The following is a 14337-nucleotide window of genomic DNA, read 5'->3' as shown; positions in this document are numbered from 1 at the left end:
CCCTCTCTTTACAAAGATGGAGGTTATGGGACGTGAGTGTGCTTAGCATTGATGTTTTGTGATTGATGAAATCGGCTTTTCTTCTTTTTCTCCCTTCTATCCTGAATCTCCTTTCCCTGAACTAAGTTGCAGGCCCCTTTTCTTTTTTTCAATTCTTACTCATGATCCACCCACCTTGCACTTAGGATTTGTTTTGCTTCTGACTAATCCTTTCCTGAATTTAGGCTACTAATTATTTTTCCCTTTCCATCTACCTATTCCCTCCTCTTTTATGAAGTGTTTCTACAATTAACTTTTTGGTGCAGACATTCTCCTCTTCTTTAACTCTGATGAAAGTGAGATTCGACTGATTGTTGCTCCCTCCATCCCTTTCTTATTGCTATAGACTTTTATTTATAGATCCTAATAGTCTGCCTCATCTTTCTTTCTCTCTCTTTGCTTTTCTTAATTTAAGATCAACAGAACATAATAAAACATTCCATAGTATTCTCTTATTTGAATATAACTCCTGTTACAGAGTTCTGTGAGGATACTTGTATCATCCTCTGCCCCATCAGAATATAAAATCTTTATCCTTATAAAGTCTTTTCTGATTTTTTTGAACCATTTTATGTTTCTTTTAATTACTATGTTTATACAGATTAAAAAGGAAGCAATAAACTGGGAAAACATTTTTACATTCAAGGGTTCTGATAAAGGCCTCATTTCTAAAATAAAATACATATTCTAAAATAAATTGATGAGAATTCAATCCATTCTCCAATTGATAAATGATCAAAGGATATGAATAATTTTCAGATGAAGAAATTGAAACCATTTCTAATCATATGAAAAGTGGCTCCAAATCACTATTGATCAGAGAAAGGCAAATTAAGATAACTGTGGTACCAATACACACCTCTCAGAATGGCTAAGATAACAAGAAAGGACAATTATGAATGTTGGAGGGAATGTGGGAAAACTGGGACACTAATACACTTTTGGCAATGTTGTGAGCTGATCCCACCATTCTGTAGAACAATTTGGAACTGTTCCCAAAAGCCCATCAAACTCTGTGTACACTTTGATCCAGCAGAGTTTATCCTGGTCTTATATCCCAAAGAGATCAAAAAGGAGGGAAAAGGATCCACATGTGCAAAAATATTTGTGGCAGTCCTTTTTTAGTGGCAAGAAACTGGAAGCTAAGTGGATACCCATCAGTTGGAGAATGGCTGAATAAGTTAGGGTATATGAATATTATGGAATATTATTATTCTGTAAGAAATGACCAGTAGGATGATTCCAGAGAGGCCTAAAGAGACTTACATGAACTGATGCTGAGTGAAATGATCAGAACGGGGAGATCATTGTACATGGCAACAACAAGATTATACAATGATCAATTCTGATGGCCGTGGCTGTTTTCAACAATGAGATGATGATTTTGTGATGAAGAGAACCATCTACACCCAGAGAGAAGACTGTGGGAACTAAGGGTGGATCACAACATAGCATTTTCACTCTTTTTGTTGTTGTTTGCTTGCATTTTGTTTTCTTTCTCATTTTTTTCCTTCTTGATCTGATTTTTCTTGTGCAGCAAAATAATTGTATAAATACGTATACATATGTTGAATTTAACATTTTTAACATGTTTAACATATATTGGCTTACTTGCCATCTAGGTGTGGGGGTAGGGGAAAAGGGGGGAAAATCTGGAACATAAGGGTTTGCAAGGGTCGATGTTGAAAAATTATCCATGCATATGTTTGGAAAATAAAAGGCTTTCGTTAAAAAAAATGGGGAAAAAAGAATTTTCACCTTGGGAATATCATTTAAAAAAAAAAAACTATTGCATTTGTACTTCATAGATTTTATACAACTGTGGTCTTTTCAAGATTATTTAAATTCCTTTATTTTTATTAAAGGTCTATTTTCCTTCCCTGCAGTATTTTCTCCTGAAGTATTATATCCAATTTTGTTAGATAAGTTATTTTGAGTGTAAGCTTGTATCTTTTGTCTTTTGAAGTGTTATACTGCATATTCCTTATATTCTTAATATTCTTTATAGTGGTAGCTTCTAAATCTTGTGTGAGCCTGACTCTAGTTAAACTCTTTCTTTTTGGCTGCTTGTAGTATTTGTTCTTTGACCTAGAAGTTCTAGGTTTTAGCTATTCCTGAACATTTCCATTTTGGATTTCTTTCAGGAGGTGATTGTTGTATTCTTTTTTCTCTTTTTACTTTCCCTTCTAATATGTCTGAGTAGTTTTCTTTCATGATTTCTTGTACTATATCCAACACCCTTTTTTGGGGGGGGGGGGGCGGAATGAGGTAGAAGTGTAACTTTCAGGCAGTTAACATTGTTGAGTTTTTTAGTTGTCTGATTTTTTTGACCCTGTAGATCATACTGCCCATGGGGTTTTCTTGTCAAGGACACTTGAGTGATTTGCCATTTCTAGGCAGTTCAATGATAATTAAATAATTTCTCCTTTATCTGTTGCCAGGTGGATTTTTTTTTTTAATATTAGAAAACCTCAAATTTTCTTCTATTTAAAAAAAATCTTTTCAATTTTAATATTTTTATTGTCCCTTGGATTCATTAACTTGTCTCTTCAGTGTTCATTTTAATTTTCAAGGATTATGCTACTTTAGGGGAAATGCCCTAAGGGGAAAAATTAAAAACCTAATGCTAGAATTATAAAACCTTAATTTTTGTCCCTATGTCATTTTTCTATCGCTGTTATTTTTAGTCATTTCCTCTCTCTTATTTCATTTTTCCTCTCATTTAAAAAAAAAATCTCTTCTTTTAAAAAAAAAAAGCTTCTTTTTTGTGGTCAAACTTTTTCTTTTGAGACTTTGCTCGTAGGCGATTTGAAGTTATTCTTGTTTACTGAGTTTGTGCCTTGTCCCTGATCGTCATCATTTATTTTTGTATGTTCATTCTAACTATACTTGCCATATTGGAACTTTTTATTAGGAAGAAACTATGTGCATTTTTTGTAGGATTGTTGTGGTTCTGTATGGCCTGGTCTCTTCTCTGTAGTTCTACAACTATGTCTCTGGGTATTAAGTACTGTGTTCAAGTGCTAGGGTGGCTTTGACCTGGGAGTTTGATTAAAGGCATGTTCTTTCCAATGGACTTTTGATCCTCTTTGGGTCCTTGAAACATAATTGCAGACTTGCCCCTGAATATGTTCCAGTGGAAAGTGGCTGGTCCTAGCCCCTTTCAGCTAGTTGGAAGTTTCTGCAGGTTTCTGGAGTGGTAGCTGTTGCTTAACTCTGTTCTACTAAAGGGGCAGGGGCGGGGGCGTCCTTGATCCTTCTCTGGGGTCAGAGGAGTGGAGTTATGGCTAGCATCTATGCCAAGGCCTGAGTCCAAAATCTCTTTAGATAGAGTCTGAGCAAAAGTGTCAGGCCTGTGATCTTGGCGTCCCCCCCACCCCCACCCCCCAATCCTGCCCTGATCTCTTGTTTGTGGATTGAATTTGTGACCTTGGGCTGACTAGAAAATTCTGTTCTTAAATCTATGTTCTTCTAGCTTATTTTGTTCCTCGGAGCTTTGTTGCTTCTAGTTTACTATTTAGGCAGGATTCCCATGTCACCTTTTTCAAGAGATTTCTTCTAATTGTTACTGCTTGAAGTTGTATATTTCTGTCTTTTCTTTTGGGTGGGGGTTGGGATTTGGAGGAATATGTATACATGTATACGGATATGTACATCATGTGTGCTCCTTTAGAATAGATATTCTTTGTTTTTGCTTTTTAATTCCCACTACCTTGTGTAATAGAGGTAGCTGGATGGCTCAATGGGGAGAGTGCTAGGTCTGGAGTCAGGAAGGCCTGAGTTCATATCAGGTCTCAAGTACTCATTAGCTGTGTGACCCTGGGCAAGACACTTTACCTAACCCACTAGAGAAAGAAATGGCAAACTACTCCATTGTCTTTGTCCAGAAAACCCATATGGGGATCACAAATAGTTGAACATAACTGTACAGCTGAACAACAACTCTGCATAATGCATATATTTATTAATTTTTTGTGAATTAGTTTATATTAATCCTGCTTTCCTTTTAAGACCACCAGTGATAAAGAACTATATATATCTCAATATTGCCAATTTCAGTTTGGCTAGAATTTATTTAGCACTTTGCTATAGGCTTTTTCTTTTCTTCTTCATAGTATTCTAGTGAAACAGATCTGTCATTTCCTACTTAGGGGACTGTGAGCTACTTGTAACCTCTTTGGGCCTCAGTTTCCTTATACATTAAAAATAAAGGTATAGAATAAGTTGATTTTTTTAAAAAGATTCTTTCTAGTTTTAAATCTCATGATATTAAGGATACTTTTAATTTTTTCTTTATATTACTGAAATTGAAAGCTTATGTGATATTTTCTATCATCATTTGTAACATGGCTTTGAATTGAGTGGCTTTGGATTGGGAATCAATTAATTAGCAGTTAATTGACTTCTGAGTCCTTCCCTGTCACATATTGAATAGGGAACATGGGTTTTTAAAAAAAAAAAACCCTCTAAAATGATATTTCAGAGGTTGATTAGTTCCTTTACCTTAGTCTTTACTATGTGCTATAAAGAATATTGGCTTTATTTCAATAATTTCCTTTGATATTTTTACCATAAAACTGACATGTATCTAGAATGATGTCAACGTTTGGATTTGGCTCCTTTTAAACATTGTGTGTTTCTGAAAGAAAGGAAGATAATTGGCAGATAACTGAAAGGAGTCTTTGATTTTTAGTATTTTATTTCTTGGCTAGTTTCATGTTTATTGCTTAAACGTTTTGTGTTCTTGCTAAATGAGCAGGTGCTGCATCCACAGCTCAGTAGTGCCAAAAGTTGGGAAATTGGGAAATCCTGGACAGGATAGGCTGGTGTGTGCCCTGTCCAGCAGGCTGAAAAAATACTAAGGAGAGGGAGTATATATTGAGAAGATAGTGCTTTCATCCTTCTTTGATTTTTAGTGAGACATAGGTATCAATGTTTTAAATTTTTTTGGTCTGTCTAGGCAAAGATGGCTCATAATAAAGTGAGAAAACATCTGTAGTAGTTGCCACTTCAAAACAAGAAAAAAATCTCTGTGTGTGTGTGTGTGTGTGTGTGTGTGTGTGTGTAATTTTATTGGTAAAGGGAATTCCTAGGTGAGGAAATTTCCTCTCTAATTTATAATTGAAGAAAGTTGCCTAGAGCACAAAGAGTGACTTGCTTAGGGTCATACAATTATTTGTGTCAGTATGGGTTCAAAGCAGATGTTCTCAGCTCTGAAGAAAGCTCTGTTAGCTAGGCCATGGCTACCATATTGAAAGACAGCATCTTACTTTTTTTGTTTGTTTTATCATGTTTTGGGGAAGGCCCAGTGCTTCTTAAAATATCCATCATGTTTTCTGTAACTGACCTGGAAACAGGTCAGTTATTTTTGGTAGTATATCTCTCACATGTTTTCAGTCTTCAGAAGAGTATAAGTTTTTGAGGACAGAGATGGTCTGTTTCTAGCACAGTGCCTGGTGTTTAGTAAGTTATTAATAAATGCTTATTCATTTGCTTTGCCGTTTCAGTTTTTTAGTTTTGTTTTCTCCATCGTACTTTTTGGGATATTTTAATTTCTTAAAGTTCTCTTCATTCTATTTTGGTTTCACTTACCCAGTAGTTTTTGGAATTTTCTAATTTTCATTTTTTTTTTCAGTCTTTCCATTATTATCCCTTTGCTCCCATTATTTCTTGTGGAATTCTATTGTTTCTGAAATTCTTAGAATTACTTACTATCAACCTGTCTCTCAATTCAGGACCCAGGGTGCAAGTAGAGGGCTGATAGAAATTATGAAGAATTCACCATCTAAGACCTTTAATAGCATAGTTAACAGTTAATTAACTTCTGAGTCCTTCCCTTTCTGTCACATATTGAATAGGGAAATGCTACGCTGAATGATTGTGGCTACTGGGTCACAGTCTCTAATTGAGTAACTATGAAGCCATTGATTATGTCTGTTGAACAAAATATTCTTTATGGGGTGGATGTGGAAAAAGTCTGTTGTGGCCATCAAAAGGCATACTTTTGGAGGTGGAAAGTCAGTAGCCAAGGTGATTGTGTTTGAATTGAGTGGCAAACAGTCCCAGATCTCCACACATTGATTCACTTATGAGAGAATACATGTTTTTTGTCCAGGAATTATTGGCCTAGACTGTCACTGCTGTGAGGATAGGAATTATCATAACCAAAAAAATGGTTTTGTCAGGTTGCTTAGCTTTATAAGAAGGGTGACTGGGAACTTCAGGCTGCTTGATTAGTTACTACCAAAGATTTTGCATTTTGTTATAGTGTTTCTTCTCTTCATGATGACATTTTATTTATTATAAATTTGGCATATTCCTTACCATTCTGAGATTGATTTTTCAAAGATCATTGTAAGAAAATAATTACTATAGTTTCAACTTGTTATTTGTTAACTGAATTGAATTGACATTAAAAATATAGGTAGATGAGATTAGCTTTAATAGGAAGTAGGGTCAGCTGGTCTCCTGAAGTGTAAAAGGACAGAATATAGGAAGATATAGAAGCACTTGAAGATTTGAAGGGGTTAGGGTGGGGGGTGTGAAGAAATTAATTTTCCAATAAATTATCATTTAGTATAGATTATAGGGGAGAGAGAAAAAGATACAGAACAGTTGTTTGGGGACACAGCAGTGAGAACCCAACTAAAATACAGAAATTTATCTTTTAAATTTTCGATTATCAGTGAGGGCTATGTAAAAAGGATGAGTAGGGTTATTCTGAGATTATATAAAATAAATGTATAGTAGACCCAGTCAACTGGATTTTATGATTTTCCCTGTAGTTTTACTAATAATGTCCCATTGTTGTGTGCTATCCACATACCAATTCAGCTTTGATTTGGGCTTTTTTCACTTAACATTTAACATGACTCAGCAAACATAAGTGTCTACTATATAAAAGACTGCTAAAGAGATAACCTAAGGTGTTTTCTTTAAAGCAGTCTATAATTGAATTGAGAAGATAGGTCATACACATAAAAAGATAGATAAGAATAAAGCCTAAGAATGGATGCCCATCAGTTGGAGAATGGTTGAATAAGTTATAGAATATTACTGTTTTGTAAGAAACAACCAACAGGATGATTTCAGAGAGGCCTGGAGAGATTTACAGGAACTGATGCTGAGTGAGATGAGCAGAACCAAGAGATCATTGTACACACTGCAACAACAAGACTATGTGATGATCAATTCTGGTGGATGTGGCTCTTTTCAACGATGGGATGATTCAAACCAGTTCTAGTTGTTCAGTGATAAAGAGTCATCTATACCCAGAGAGAGGACTGTGGGAACTGGGTGTAGTTCACAACATAGCATTTTTATTCTTTTTATTGTTTGCTTGCTTTTTATTTTGCTTCTCTCCTTTTTTTTTTTTTTTTTTTTTTAAATTGATTTGATTTGATTTTTCTTGTGCAGGATAATAATTGTATAAATGTATATGCATATATTAACATATATTTCTACCATGTTTAACATGTATTGGACTACTTTCCATCTAGGGGAGGGCGTGGGGGAAGGGGAAAAATTGGAATACAAGGTTTTGCAAGGGCTAATGTTAAATTGTCCATACATATGTTTTGAAAAATAAAAAGCTTTTTTTTTTTTTTTTTTTTTTTTTTTTAAGAAAAAAAGAATAAAGCTTAACTTTAACTGGGATTTCATATCATGGCATGTTAGTGACTCTCTGTTCTTAAAAGTTATGCTTAGGATAAGTTCTGGGAGCTTCTACCAATCTAGAAAGGTTTTGTCTTTGGTCTTGCTGTCACTCATGTAAAAGGACTTGCCTGGCCAAATATAGATCACATATAAGCTGGGCACTAAGTGATTACTGTTTCGAATGTGGTAGCCCAAGAAAATATAAAATGACCCTTTGCAGGTAGTTCCCTTTTCCTTAACAGTAATTAGGGCAGAATAGCAGAAGAGGAGGTAGAGGATGTAGAGGATGTTAAAAGGATGTAGATAGTCTACAGATCTTGACTTATATTGGTGCCTAAAATATGACATTTTTGTTTGCTGACCAGAAATTTTGATAAGCTACTAGAGGAAATGAAACTTGTCAATATTGACATTATAAATGAAACCAAAATTCTGTTGCTATTAAATGAAAGATACTTCACAGTTTCTTCTTGTTGTTGTTCATGTGTTTAGTCACATCCAACACTTTGGGACCCTGTGGATCATGTTACACTAGGCCTTTTTCTCTTCCACTGTCTTCCAAAGTCTGTCCAAGCTCAGCTTAGTTGCTTCCATGATAGTTTCTATCCATTTCATCTTCTGGTGTCCCCTTCTTTTTGCCTATAGTCTTTCCCAACATCAGGTTCATTTCCATTGAGCCCAGGAGTCTCATGTGATCAAAGTGTTTAATCTTCAGCTTGAGTATTTGTTCTTCTGATGAGTAGTCCCACAGACTCTCAAAAGGTTTCCTAATTTGAGTGATGATTCTATAGTATTCAGCTTTCCTTGTAATTCAGCTCTCACAGCTTTAATGGAGTCAATGAAGCTGAAGATACTTTGGGGGAATTCCCTTGCTTTCTCCATAATACAGCAAGGCAATTTGGTCTCTAGTTCCTCTGCCTCTTTGAAAACAAGCTTGCTTTTCTGATAATTTTTGGTTTACAAGAATTCAAGTTGTAGCTCGTAGAATCTTAAGCTTAACTCATTGTTTAGTAATTTGAACATTGTTTGGCATTGCTCTTCTTTAGGATTGGCTTATAGATTGGTCTTTTCTAATTTAGTGGCCACTGTTGAGTTTTCCAAATCTGCCGGTATATTGAGTGTAGCATTTTAACAGCATCATCTTTGAGGATTTTAAATAGCTTTAGCTGAAATTCTGTCACTTCCATTAACCTCATTATTAGCAATGCTTCCTAATGTCCACTTGATTGACTTCATTCTCCGTGTAGTCTCTCAAAGTCGGTAACCATACAATTGTGGTTATCAGTGATGTTAAGATCTTTCTTGTATACTTTTCCTGTATATTCTTGCCATGTCTTAATTTCTTCTACTTCTGTTAGTTTCCTGCCATTTTTGTCTTTTATCATGTCCAATTTTGTGTGAAATATTCCCTTGACATTTCTAATTTTCTTGAAGAGATCTTTTGTCTTTCCCATTCCGTTGTTTTAGTTTATTTCTTTGCTTTACTTACTTAATTTCTCCTTGCTATTCCCCAGAATTCTGTATTGAATTGAGTATATCTTTCCCTTTTTCTTTCCTTCTTTCCTCTCTCATCGGACAATCATTTTGCTTTTTGTTCATCTTTTTGCTTTGGGGTGTTTTTTGTTGCTGAATGCCTGTACAGTATTTTGAACTTCTGTTCAAAGTTCTTCAGGCAGTCTTCTAATCTTTTAAATCTGTTTATCACTTCTACTTCTTATTCTTAAAGGGGTGTCATTTAGTTTTCTCTATTTTCTTCACTTCTTGGGTGTTGGTGAATTTAATTCAAGTGATTATTATATATACTACTGTAGATAAAAATTCCAAGAAATGGAGTAGTCTTTTTTAAAGGATGAGAAAAACAGTACTATGACATACTCTTAAAGTTGACAGAATGATCTTTTCAAATCCAAGGCAAACCATTCAACATCAACCGTAAAAGTCTCTTCAAATTACTGATGCCCAACAGGCCAAAGTTGCTCAGTTCTCTGAAGACCCACAATATATTCTAGAAATAAAACCAAAAAATGATATTACTTTCATCCCAGGGTATTGAAATGCTAGAGCAGAAATTCAGAAGAAAACTAATAACAGGCAAGTTTAGCTTTGGAATACAAGGTGATGCAAGGCAGAGGCTAATAGATTTTTGTCAAGGTTAACTTACAGGTCATAGCAAATGCTTTCTTGATAACCCAGAAGGCAACTCCACAAATGGGCATCATTGCTGGTCAATATAGAAATCAGATTATAATCAGTCAAAACAAGATCTGGAGCTGACTGTGGGTGAGGTCATGAGCTTCTTACTGCAAAATACAGACTTAATGGAAGAGAATAGAAAAATTGTCAAATAATATAGGTAGGATCTCTATAATACGTTTTCTTTGGGAAGCAAATTAATAAGTTTACAGAGTTGGCTTTAGTATATGTCTAAAGACATCATTTCATTGGACACATGATGGTTTCTGTGTTGCATTACTTCTGGTGAGTATAAATAAAAAGACTCATGAAGATACAGTTGTAGCTTATATAGTGACATCAGTTGCAGAGTATGAAGAAGTATGGAAATTTTGCAAAGATTTTGATGTAATCCTCAAAATGAAGTCAACATATATTGTAATATTTGGTGACTTCAGTGGGGACAGTGAATTGTCTATCCTATTGCTTTAATTTCTTCCATTGTATGATAGCTATTTAAAAAGAAAGTATAATTTCTAGGAGAAAGAAACTCTTAATAGATAGGTACATGCTCTCTATGTAAGATTTGCTATTTTCATCCAGTTATTTGTAGAGACAATGTGGCCTAGTATTGAAAATCTGTCTCAGAGCTAGGAAGACTAGAGCTTAAGCTCAGCCTCTGACATACTCTGTGACCCTGAGTCACTTAATCTTTCATTGCCATAGGAAACTCTTTTAGATGAGAAATTGCAGAAAATGTCCCATTATGCATTGGGAGATTTTCTTTACCTGGTATTTTCCTATACTAATGAAATCACAAATCCTGTTCTTAAATCACTTTTTTTAACAGAGCAGTTTAGAATACAGATTTTTACAAGTTAGTTTTTTCATTTCTTATTCCAGGCAAATTTCTGAAATTTGCTCTTGATTGAACTAGTTTTTAGAGGGATGTGAACTTACTTGGCCTACTTGGCTGAAAAAGTAACTTGGCAGTTCACCCAAGTTTTAATAGGTCAAAACAACTGATCTTTTTATAAAGCAGTAGCACTGCAAAAAGTTAGATGTTTACTTGTGGCCTTGGCTTACCTAACATATTTTTAGTGACATTTTAACTAGCTCCAGTGGCCTCATTGATGCGGTATGTGTGTCATAGCATAGTTCTAGATTTATTTATCCATGTTAGTTACAAGTCATTGTATCTGATGAGCCAGCTCTAACCTACCATCTGTCAGTATTTTCATACACTGCTGAATAATCAAATTTCAAAACAAATCCCTTGGGTTTTATAGCACAAATATTATTCTGCCTATATTTTCTTCTAGAAATCCAGCTCAGAAACCAAAATAGCTAAAGTTTTTTTTTAATATCATCTTCTAGACCAGAAGCTAATTCAGTTGTTTTTCATCTGTTTGATCTTATATAAAATTCCATTCTTAGGTCTAATATAGGAAGATGATGAGATATATGAAGAGAATTGCCAGAAAGAGAAAATATGCTGACACTTTATTTGTATTGACATGAAAGTATAAAGCAGGCAATTGTTAATGCTGTAAAGTTACCCATGCATATATCCTGTAAATAAAAGGCTATTAAATAAAAATTAAAAAAAGAAAGTATAAAGCATTTGCTATTCAGAAAAACAGCCACCTAGAATGTTTTTGCTATATAAGAATAATGTTAAACTTACAGTTTTCTTCATGTTAGTTGGAATTGATGTATATACATCTTTGCTCAGGTTACTTGGAAGAAGCTGGAAAGGGAAGATGAGGTAGCATTTAAGTTCTTCTTGGGGTGGATCTTATAATAACATTTTAGCTGCTAAATAGAGTTGTTCTCCAAGTTTTGTTTCTTTCCAAAGCTCATTAAATCTTGGTACCTGCTCTCTCTGTGTTTCTTGACTTCTCCCCTCTACCCCTGCACTAATTTTTACTGTGTTTTCCTACATATTTTTTAATAGTAACTTTTTTTTTTTTTTTTTTTTTGCTGAGGCAGTTGGGGTTAAGTAACTTATTCAGGGTCACACAGCTAGGAAGTGTTAAGTGTCTGAGGTCAGATTTGAACTCAGGTCATCCTGATTTCAGGGCTGGTGCTCTACCCACTGTGCCACCTAGCTATCCCCAGCTTTTTATTTTCAAAATACATGCAGATAGTTTTCAGCATTCATCCTTGCAAAACCTGTGTTCCAATTTTTTCTCCCTCTGTATCTTTCTTCTCCCTATAAATAACAAGTAATCCAATATAGGTTAAATATATGCAATTCTTCTAAACATATTTCCACATATATCATGTTGCACAAGAAAAATCAGATCAAAGGGGGGGGGGGGAAGCAAGTAAACAACAACAAAAATGGTGAAAATACCTTATTGTGATCCACATTAAGTCTCCATAGTCCTCTCTCTGTATGCAGATGACTCTCTCCATCATAAATCTTTTGGAATTGGCCTGAATTATCTCATTGTTGAAAAGAGCCAAGTTCATCACAGTTGATCATCTATAATCTTGATTTAAAAAAAATAAAATTACTTGTTTTGTTTTATTTGGTAAATACCTAGATACTACATTGGTGATTACCCATAGAAACTTTAACTTTAATTCTTAAAATCTCTTTTTCTGCCAAGGTCATTCTTGATTCATTTATACAATTTGTGCAATTAATAATACTTGGTACTTAATTACTTAAGTATTTAAGTACTTAAATAATTTGACAAAACTTATAAGCTCCTATGTGCTGTGTGCTTGCTGTGCTAGGTACTGGGAGCTAAATAAGACACAATTTCTACCCTCAGGGAACTTAAAATATAATTGAGGGACTCACATACAAATTAGAATATTAAAAGTGTGGGAAGAAGAACTGGACAAGACTTAAGAGGTCATGGAGTCCAATCCTCCTGTTTTACAAATGAAGTAACTGAAGCCTGGAGCAGTCAGGTGACCTGCCTTTGGTCACACTGGCCTAAATTGAGTATAAAGTGGCAGAACTGAGATTTGGACCAGATTTTGCGACTCAAAACCAAAACCATGAGCTTTTCCCACTGTGCCAATATAGCTCTATGAAAAAAAGAATCTTCTTTCAGGGGACAGTCAGAGAAGAACATTTGATGTTCTTGAATCATTCCCAAATCTTCATGACCCCATTTGTGACAGAGAAATTGGAGTGGTTTGTCATTTATTTCTCCAACTCATTTTACCATGGGGAAACTGAAGCAAACAAGGTTAAGTGACTTATCCAAGCTCACATAGCTGGTAAATGTCTGAGATTGGTTTTGAATTCAAGTTTTCATGACTCTAGATCTGGTACTTTATCTGTTGTTTCACCTTTTTTTTTTTTTTTAATTTGTGAAATTGTCTTTTTTTTTTTATTATAGCTTTTTGTTTACAAGATATATGCATGGGTAATTTTTCAGCATTGACCATTGTTCCACCTTACTGACCCAGGGAAGATTGTAGAAGTCTTTAAAATGGTTTAAGCCAATGGAATGTCCTCATCTAGTCCTGTACTGGTGTGGTGAGCCCTCTGACTGGGAGCCACCATCTCCCTAAAGACTGTGAATCTCCACTCAGGTCAGAAATGGAGCAACAGATCAGAGCTCCCTTGTCAAAGCCCATGAGTGGCTGCTGTACTTGCAGCCCAGGCAAAATAAGGAGCCCTGTTGTCCCTAAAATTCTGTTTTACCTGGTTCCCTTATTAAGCTGCCCTTCCAGATATACATCTATATATGTATATACATATACATACACATACAAGTATACATATAAATGCACACATATATACACATATAGGCATGTATTTTTTGAAATGCTTTAAGTTTAACTTTTATGAAATAGTTACATGTTTTTATATAAATAATATAATATAAATATATATATACATTTATAAATCTTTTTTCCTCTCTGATAAGAAAAACTAACTCCTAAAATGATTATGCTCAAAGTTATCAGTAGTTACTGAAGAAACTGATTAAAGTTGAAATTGCCCTATTTAGAAAAATTACTCATAAAAGATGATCTAAGAGATGGTTTTAAAAAAGGGAGAAGGGAGAAGACCCCCAAAGTCCTTTTTGATAGGTCTTTCTCCTGGCAATTAGTATTTGGGTATATTTTGCTACCTGGCTGGGTTGAGTATCATTCTTTTAACTCAAGCTTTATTGAAAACATAGTTTTAGAACTTTCATAGCCATAATTCAGTCTAGGTTCTGGAAAAACTCAAAAATCTTCCACAGTTTAGCTGACAATCGATCATCCCTTAAATCAATGATTTATAACCTAGAACCCAATTTTTTAGGACTCAAAGCCACCATGAGTTTCAGGGTACATATTGACTTCTTTAGGATCATGGAATCATTGATCCAGAGCTGGAAGAGACCTCAATCTGCCATTCTCTGCCTCCTTCATTTACAGATAAGAAAATCTGAGGCCCAGAAGGGATGTGACACATCTGAGGCTTAGATGACTCCCAACGCCCATTCACTT

General features: G+C 34.8%; 1 protein-coding gene across 2 annotated transcripts in view; it reads left to right on the top strand.

Annotated features, from left to right (window-relative positions):
- Window positions 1-14337, top strand: part of CLOCK (clock circadian regulator) — a 111451-nt gene that overhangs the window by 30272 nt on the left and 66842 nt on the right. The gene's annotated exons all lie outside the window — the stretch shown is intronic.

Source organism: Sarcophilus harrisii, chromosome 6 (genome assembly GCF_902635505.1).
Source record: "Sarcophilus harrisii chromosome 6, mSarHar1.11, whole genome shotgun sequence".
NCBI classification, from domain to species: Eukaryota; Metazoa; Chordata; class Mammalia; order Dasyuromorphia; family Dasyuridae; genus Sarcophilus; species Sarcophilus harrisii.
Note: the sequence above shows the minus strand (reverse complement) of the source record. Positions and strands in the feature narration are given on the sequence as shown.